Genomic DNA, 7,610 nt, shown 5'->3' with positions numbered 1-7,610 from the left:
AATAGGCTGCCCAGGGAAGTGGTTGAGTCCCCATCCCTGGAGGTATTTAAAAGAATGATGCACGATGAGGTGCTCAGGGACATGGTTTAGTGGTGGACTTGTTAGTGTTAGGTTAACGGTTGGTCTTGATGATCTTAAAGGTCTTTTCCAATATAAAGGATTCTGATTTGTTCCATAAGTATGTAAAGAGTGCTTAAACCCAGAGAAAGTATCCACGCTGTGTCATTATGTTTTGCCTGAAGGAAGCCTATTGCAGAGCTGGTCATCACATGCAAGTTTCCTGAGCCTTAATCTGAATTCCCATAAATTTTCCCCTTTCTATACAGTGTGAATACCTGGCAAAATAGTGGTGTGTACAGAACAATGGCCAGTCTTCTATTCTGGAGAGCAAAAAAAGCGAGTCTGTTTCTTGTGCATGGGAATTGTGAACACATACAGTCTGTAATCCCAAGACTGATTTAAACTGGAAAATTCATAAGGCCTTGATCAAAACAAACAGCATTTCATTCACTGAGCAGCATCCCTGGAATGCACTGAACTGCCATTTATGTGATTATGGCAGCATCTGGATTCAACATTCTGTCCTTGAACATTTAGGATATTAGAGATGGGGGGGAAAAAAGAGACAACTCCACCCAGTAGGATACAGCATGCTGGATAGCTTTTTGTATTCTCCTCTTTTCCTCACTTTTTGAAAGCTTCTTCCCTTCTGAGCTTAAAGTGTTAAAGACTACAAGCTCTTCTGCATAACAGTAAACCTGCAGACAGAAAACAATGTAGATATGCTTATGTCAGTTATACCTTGCTCCATTTGGTAAACTACTGTTTCAAGCATACCCAGCTTAAATTTACCTGCAGTAAACCTTTTCAGTGTTTAGGTTGTTTTCACTTAGTTTTAAGTATTCCTGCATTATAGAGCAACCTTGTGTTTTTGTGTACTCTAAATACCTCATTCATGTCTTTGCATTATTTATTACTGTTTAGCTCTTAAAGAAGGAAAAAGGAACAGACCCAGTGAAACTTACCGTTGCAGAGTAAATAAACATTTATTGTGCATTTCTTCCTTAAACTTTATGGGCTGCTTCAATGTAATTAGTACACAAGATAATTTTCAAAGTCTTTGTTTAAAAAAAAAAAACAAAACAGAAAATGAAAGTTTGACAATTGCAAATAGATCTTTTTAGAGAAAGAGGGGAGTCATAATTTTCTACTACCCCTTCCAATAATAATGTAGACTATGGAGGTAAATGTGTCCAGCATTTACCAGTAGCATAATATGATTAGTAATATCCTTTAAACTCCCATCCATAAAAGCAAATGGGATAAGTGAATTCCTACAGTACTTCCTGGAGGAGGAAGGTCTGAGGTCTCTCCTCCTAAATATAGGCCACACAGCTCTAATGTTGACTTCACACTGGTGTGAATGTTGAGGTCATCTTTCCAAGGTAGCTCATTCTTGTCTCTTTCAACCCTCCTAGCCTGACTGGACATTTCAAGCTCATTTGCCACTTCTGGATTCCCAAAACTGGAGTTATCTCCCCTGGTGCCCTAGCCATCTAGACCTCTCCTGTCCTGGTGTGTCCCCCTCCATCTTGTCCTAGTGCCCAGCCAGAACGACCCTGTTACCTTCATGCTCTTCTGAAACTTTTGACATACAGGAACTGCAGCAAAATAACCATGTGATGGTGCTTACCAAATATACCTACCCAAAGAGTCCTAGATATGCATCTTTCCTCATTACTCCAGAGAGCATAGCTTGTGAGTTTCATCAGCTGAATCGGAACAGATGAGCTCGCTGAATTTTGAGACCAATTTTAGCTTGAGTTCTCTCTGCAGCTTCTCGTATCTTGACTGATTGATTGATTGAGTCATCATTAACAGCCTGAACCTTTGAATGAAACCAGTGGGAGTCTTGCCACTTTTACCAGCAAGAACAGGCTGCTGCATAAGTTTCCCACATGAAAGTACAATTCACTAATATGTAAAAGGGTAAAAAAAAAAAATCCAAAAGACTTGAGATCACAGCTCATAAGCCAATTTAGTACAGAAATCTTGCACTGAGGCAACTGTTTGAGTACAATAAAAAAATCTCCGGATGGTTTTAATGTGTGGTTTTACAGCCTGATTTCAGTTTGTCCAACCTTATTTTTTTTGCTTGATAAGGTGCATGTGGACATAGGCAGGGGTGCTTTTGGTGTACCTTGAGGACTATCACATCCTTCCATTTTTTCCTCCTGTGGTCTCTCTCCTTTCTCACCCTCCCCACCACCTCATTTGGCAGTCATCCTTGGGACCACTGGGAATAAGACATCTTCTCAGGGAGCCATCAACACTCTGATTCAATTGTCAGTCCATGGGGTATCCATGGAGAGATGCGTAGTACATGGCGGCAAGGGCTGGGTGAGCTGTAACAGAATCACTGAAAACATATAATCTGAACCTCCCACCCAACAGGAGGAAGCCCTACCACTATCTTACTGAGGCAGGCTGACCAACTTTAGCATGAGATATTTGTTTTAACCCCTAAAATCCCAGGCTTGTCTTGAACATAGAAGCAGAGTTTTACAAAGGCCCTTGGGAGTACTCTTGGTCTCATACGTTATACTTCAGTGAGCATCATCATTTCTTGATCATAATATCAAGGAAAGATATAATTAAATTTATATTTATGTGCCTTTTGCAACATATAGGGTTATTTTCTGTTTATGCTATTACTGCTTTGGGAGTACAAACAAAACTGATGAACGCATTATTATACCTTTATGAGGGCAAGTTATTCGATGCATGAATGCTGGTGACACTTTCAGTACTGTGCTCACGATACTTATGCTGATCAGAATGGTTTAAATAATACATGAACTCATGCATATACATATTGCAGCTCAGCTCTTTCATTAGGAGCCTTGCTAAATTCTCTCAGCTAGTCCTCCCGAGCACTCACATGTTTTCAGGGTGAAAGTCCTTTTATTTGTCGCAGGCAGGTTGCAAAATCTTGCTGAGATATCATTTTAAATTTGTTTGACTGTGCAACCTAGTTTAACAAGGGCAACTTGCAGCTTTTGCTTTTCCTATTCTTCCTGGGAAAAAAGAAGCCGCTTATGTGAAGTGTTTTAATGTATGAAAAAACCATATGAAAGGAAAAGTGGAAAATTGGATTTGGTAATTAAGATTTTGTGTTGGGACTGCAGTCGTCTTGGTTCAGTTCCCTAGAGTTCCTGTATGACCTTGGGCAAGTCACGCTAATCTTTCCAAGTGTCTGCAAAATGGGGTAACAGTTCCTTCTTTTTTTCCCCCTATGGCTTGTCTGTTTGGCTCAGGTACAGATTCTCTTTCAGTGTGTTTATATGGTGCCCACCATACCATGGCTTCAAACATATTTGGGAATTTTTATACAACTCAAGTGCTAGTAAGGAAAATACTTAAGAATTTATATCTTTGGTGCTCCAATTCACAATAATAACTTTAAACAAATATGTTAAAGAATGTGTATTTATAGAGAAAGCTCCCGCTCCCAGTGTTTTTGGGCAGAAAAGCAAGATTCTGTGTTGAGAGCAGGATGGGATCTGTGCATTAAATACAGCTGGCACAGAGGAATGAATCCATCTTTTGTGCCTGCTCTAAGCTCTGTGTACTTTAGAAGTGCTGCAAGAGAGTGAGGAGAAATTCTAGAGAGTGGCCTGATGTATGGCAACAGAGCAGGATTTGGAAGTGATAAGAGACAGAGGAATGCATACAGAGGATCCCTACTGGGAGAAGAAGTTATAGTTGATTATGTGTCTTATTTTTTAAAGGAGTGCAGGCTTGTGTGGCTGTTTTTCAGGAGAATACCTGCCCTCAGTGTCTGCAATACTTCCTGCTCTGAACCTAAATATACAGCTTTGCACTGGAATGGCTGTGAGGATTTCTCCTTCCTTCCTGCAAACCACTGTCCGGTATTTCTGCTGAAATAAAATGAAAGTGTCTGAAACAAACCAAACACTGCCCCCCAGCCAAATCAAATTACTTTAATGAAATAAATTTTAAAGCATGAATCATTCACCAGCACAAATCAGACCAGGACACTGGGGGCTGCTAACGAAGTGCTGCTTGTTCATCACCTGGTATGCACACCCATCTTCTTCCATGCTCATCACTTCTACAGACACTGCTGTGGTCTCAGAAGTCCTTCAGGGTCTGCAGCTGTACATGGGGGTCATTTGCAAACCAGCAAAACAAGGCTTGGCTGTTTTCTGCATACTGCAATAACAAGTCTGTACTGCTCCTCTAAATCCACAAAGAGGACAGCACAGGGCACAACTGGTGGCTGTGTTTATGAAAGTGTCCCTAGTTCATTAGCTCTGATTGCCACGTTAGATACACCTGCATCCCCACCTAGTCCTGACACTGTCTATTAGGCCAGAGTGACCTCCCCCCTGGGCAGCAATCATTAGTCACTCTGCTCTTAAGAGAAGTGGATGGCACTCACCTGGGCTGCTCATCAATTTCTAGTGTCTTTTCTGTTGTTCTGTGTTGTAAGCTAAGCTTTTCCCCACGAATTTACAGCAGCTTGAGCAAAAATGGGGAGTAATCCTGTAACTGAGGAATTTCCAATCTATTTGCTGTCACTGGTCACCCAGCTGGAAGTTGTACAAAATCTGAAGAAAAAGGCTGCCTTGCAGCTTCCTTGCAATTCTCTGGCAGGTCTGTGAGGATTTCATGTCTTAAGAGCATCACTGGCACTGAGACTTCGGTTAGAAAAATTCCTGTATCCAATCCCTCCTCAGGATCCTGTCACACTGATGTACCCCAGAAATAAAATGCAATCCTGTAATCCCCTGTACCAAGAGGGACTGTGAAACAGTGAATCCCTCATGGCTCTGCTTGATGCCCAAGATGACCTGATGTAGGGTCCAGCTGGTTCAAGGAGGGCCCTAGACCAGGAAATGTTCTCTTGGGTGATTAGATTTTTATTTTTTTTAATAGTGCATGTCTTCTTAGTGAGGCTTACACAATTATGTACCTGCACGTTAAAGCACAAGAGGTTTTGGAATATCAAATCCACAGATAACTCATTTCTCCAAAGAGTTTCTAATAAAGTGTATTTCGGGAAATAGCAAAAGCTGGAGAGGAAACATGAGAACTTTGCACAGCATTGTTATGTTTAGAACAGGGATGCTGCTCTAACTGTGTGAATTTCAGATCAGTTTTTTCTTCAGGACAATCTGGCAGGGAGAAAGACAAAAATGATCAAAGGAAAAAAGCGAGCAGTTGTTTGTAAGGAACAACTGCTATCCTTTTTACCCTTGTTGGCTGTGGGTCTGATCGTGCCACTATTGAAGTCGATAGCAAGGTTTGAATGACTTCAGTGGCAAAAGACCCTAAAGGAGAGTATCTGTCTCATATCTTTTTATCTTTGTAACTAATTATAAAGTGTTAGAGATAGATGATCACTCTGGGCTATTTTCTACCTACCCTCCTACCTTCTACTCTTACCCTCCATTTACGTATAAGTAATGTTCAGGAAGCTTGTTACAGCTGATGTAAGGTAAGAGAGGCTCTGCCATCCAGTCTGTAGTTGCCACATGTTATCCTCTCCAGGATTTTTATGTTACAAACATTTCTTTTTAATACCTCAAAGAGAAATACTCTAGTAATTATAGCAGCAATTTCCTTCCTTAGCTTTACTGTTTCTTCTCTCCTGTGCAGATTATTTCATTTAAGCTGATATCCTGAGCAATTATAGTACAACATGATATGAGACGTAATCACCTCTGGCTAACCTCTTCAGGATCCCTTGGATATAAATATGTTGATGTCTAAGCATCCCAGTGAAAACATTTCAGTGAGAAAAACTGATATGAAATCTAATATTAACCAGGAAACTTGGTCAGGAATCGAGCAGAACAAGTGCTTTCTGTTAGGGAGAGGCAAGGAATATCAGAAGAAGATATTGCATTGATTTTATGGCCGGAAAGAATAACTGGGATCATCTATTCCCATCGTCTGCAAAACACGAGCCAGGACTCCAACTGCAGCCAGTGCTACTGGCTGTAATGGGCCACATCCAGAACCCTGTGCAGTCACTGGAAAAAATGCTGTTGGCTTCAGTGAGGGCTTTAGATCAGGGTCAGTGTGAACAGAAGCCCAGCAGTGCAGCGCAGCTGTGGGGAAATCCCTGGCTCATACCGAGCAGTGATCATCTGCCAGTAAATGGGGATTATCTGTGGCTTCCTGGAAGCAGGACGGTGCCTCTTCCAGCATTTCTTCCCTGGCTCTGTGGCTTTCATTGCTGGGGTGGGAAAGAAACTCAGGGAAAATGGCCAGGGAGGAACTACTCTGCCTCCTTGCTCTGTCTGCAGCCACTGCCCCTAGGGCTGCTCTCAGCAGCAGTTCCTGTTGCTGCTGAACACCTGCACAGAGTAAATTCTCTGTTCCCTGTTGTGGATGATATCATACAGACAGCTGGAGTCTGGTGTGCTCATCTAACATTTTGTTAAAAACAGAGCTATTTAATTCTTTGGTTTAGGAAAAGCTTAATAAAAGCTGATGAGAATTTGAAAGGTGTTTGTGTGTGGGGGGGTGTAGGTCATTTGACAAAAAAATAAACAGTAACAAATCGCTACATCAGGAATGTATTAGATCTATCTGACTAGTCTTGGGGAAAAATGCAAACAATCTAAAATAAAAAGAATGCTCAGAAGTGCTCCTCCGGGGCTCCTTTGGGACTCCAAAGCACAATAATTCAGAAATACTGCATTTTGTGACAAAATTGCAGTTTGCATTTTAGCAGTGGCAAAACTCAGCATAAATGTATAATCAATGTTTCCCACTCCTACAAAAAAAGCAGAATCACATTGTGAAGGAGATGATACAACAGGGTAATTCCCACTGGTGATGTAAAACTTCTCTTTCCCACAGTTACGGCTGCTCTGGCGTGCATGCTCCCCAGCACAACTCTTTGCAGAAGCAGGGAAGGTGAGTGGAAGCCTGCAGGATTCAGTATTGTGCGTAAAAATATTCACTTTCAGACCACAGTTTAATTCCTTCCCAGGTGACTAATAACTTAAAAGTGCTAATTACGGTGCAGGGTTTTGTGATACACAAGCATCTGGGTCCTGCTGCTGCTCATGATGAACAAACTCACCAAACCAGGCTGCCGGCTGACCCCTTCAGAGCGTAGGTAGCAGCCATTGCAGCGGTCCCTGAGAGGCAAAAGCTCTCACTTCTCAGAGGATGCTCTCTCCGAGTAAGAGTTACCACTGACTCATAGGAACCTGTGTGCTCCTCCCTGTGCTGGCCTCTTTGCTGGCTATCTGCAGCTTTGACAAGACTCACTTCCAAACAAGCTAAATACCATCCTCCCTCCCTTCCCCTCGAGTCTCCTCGTAGATAAGGGAGGGATATTTAGGAATACTTTTTTTTTCTTTCAAGTTATGATCTTTTGCTGTAAGACTGTCAAGCAAGTTGGCCAAGACAGAATTTAAAGTGTAGATTCCCACTGCTGAAAGTATCTTGAGGACACTGACGTCTGAAAACTCCCCATCCCTGGGCAGCAGGTAGGTGCCTGATCACAAGTGTCTGGCATCATTTTAGATGCCCTTGGCACCCTGACTTCCAGCTGCCTCTGCTTC

The sequence above is a fragment of the Egretta garzetta genome, unplaced genomic scaffold, assembly GCF_000687185.1.
Source record: "Egretta garzetta isolate BGI_Z169 unplaced genomic scaffold, ASM68718v1 scaffold11, whole genome shotgun sequence".
NCBI classification, from domain to species: Eukaryota; Metazoa; Chordata; class Aves; order Pelecaniformes; family Ardeidae; genus Egretta; species Egretta garzetta.
The sequence above is the reverse complement of the archived record's forward strand: the minus strand, read 5'-3'. Positions refer to the sequence as shown.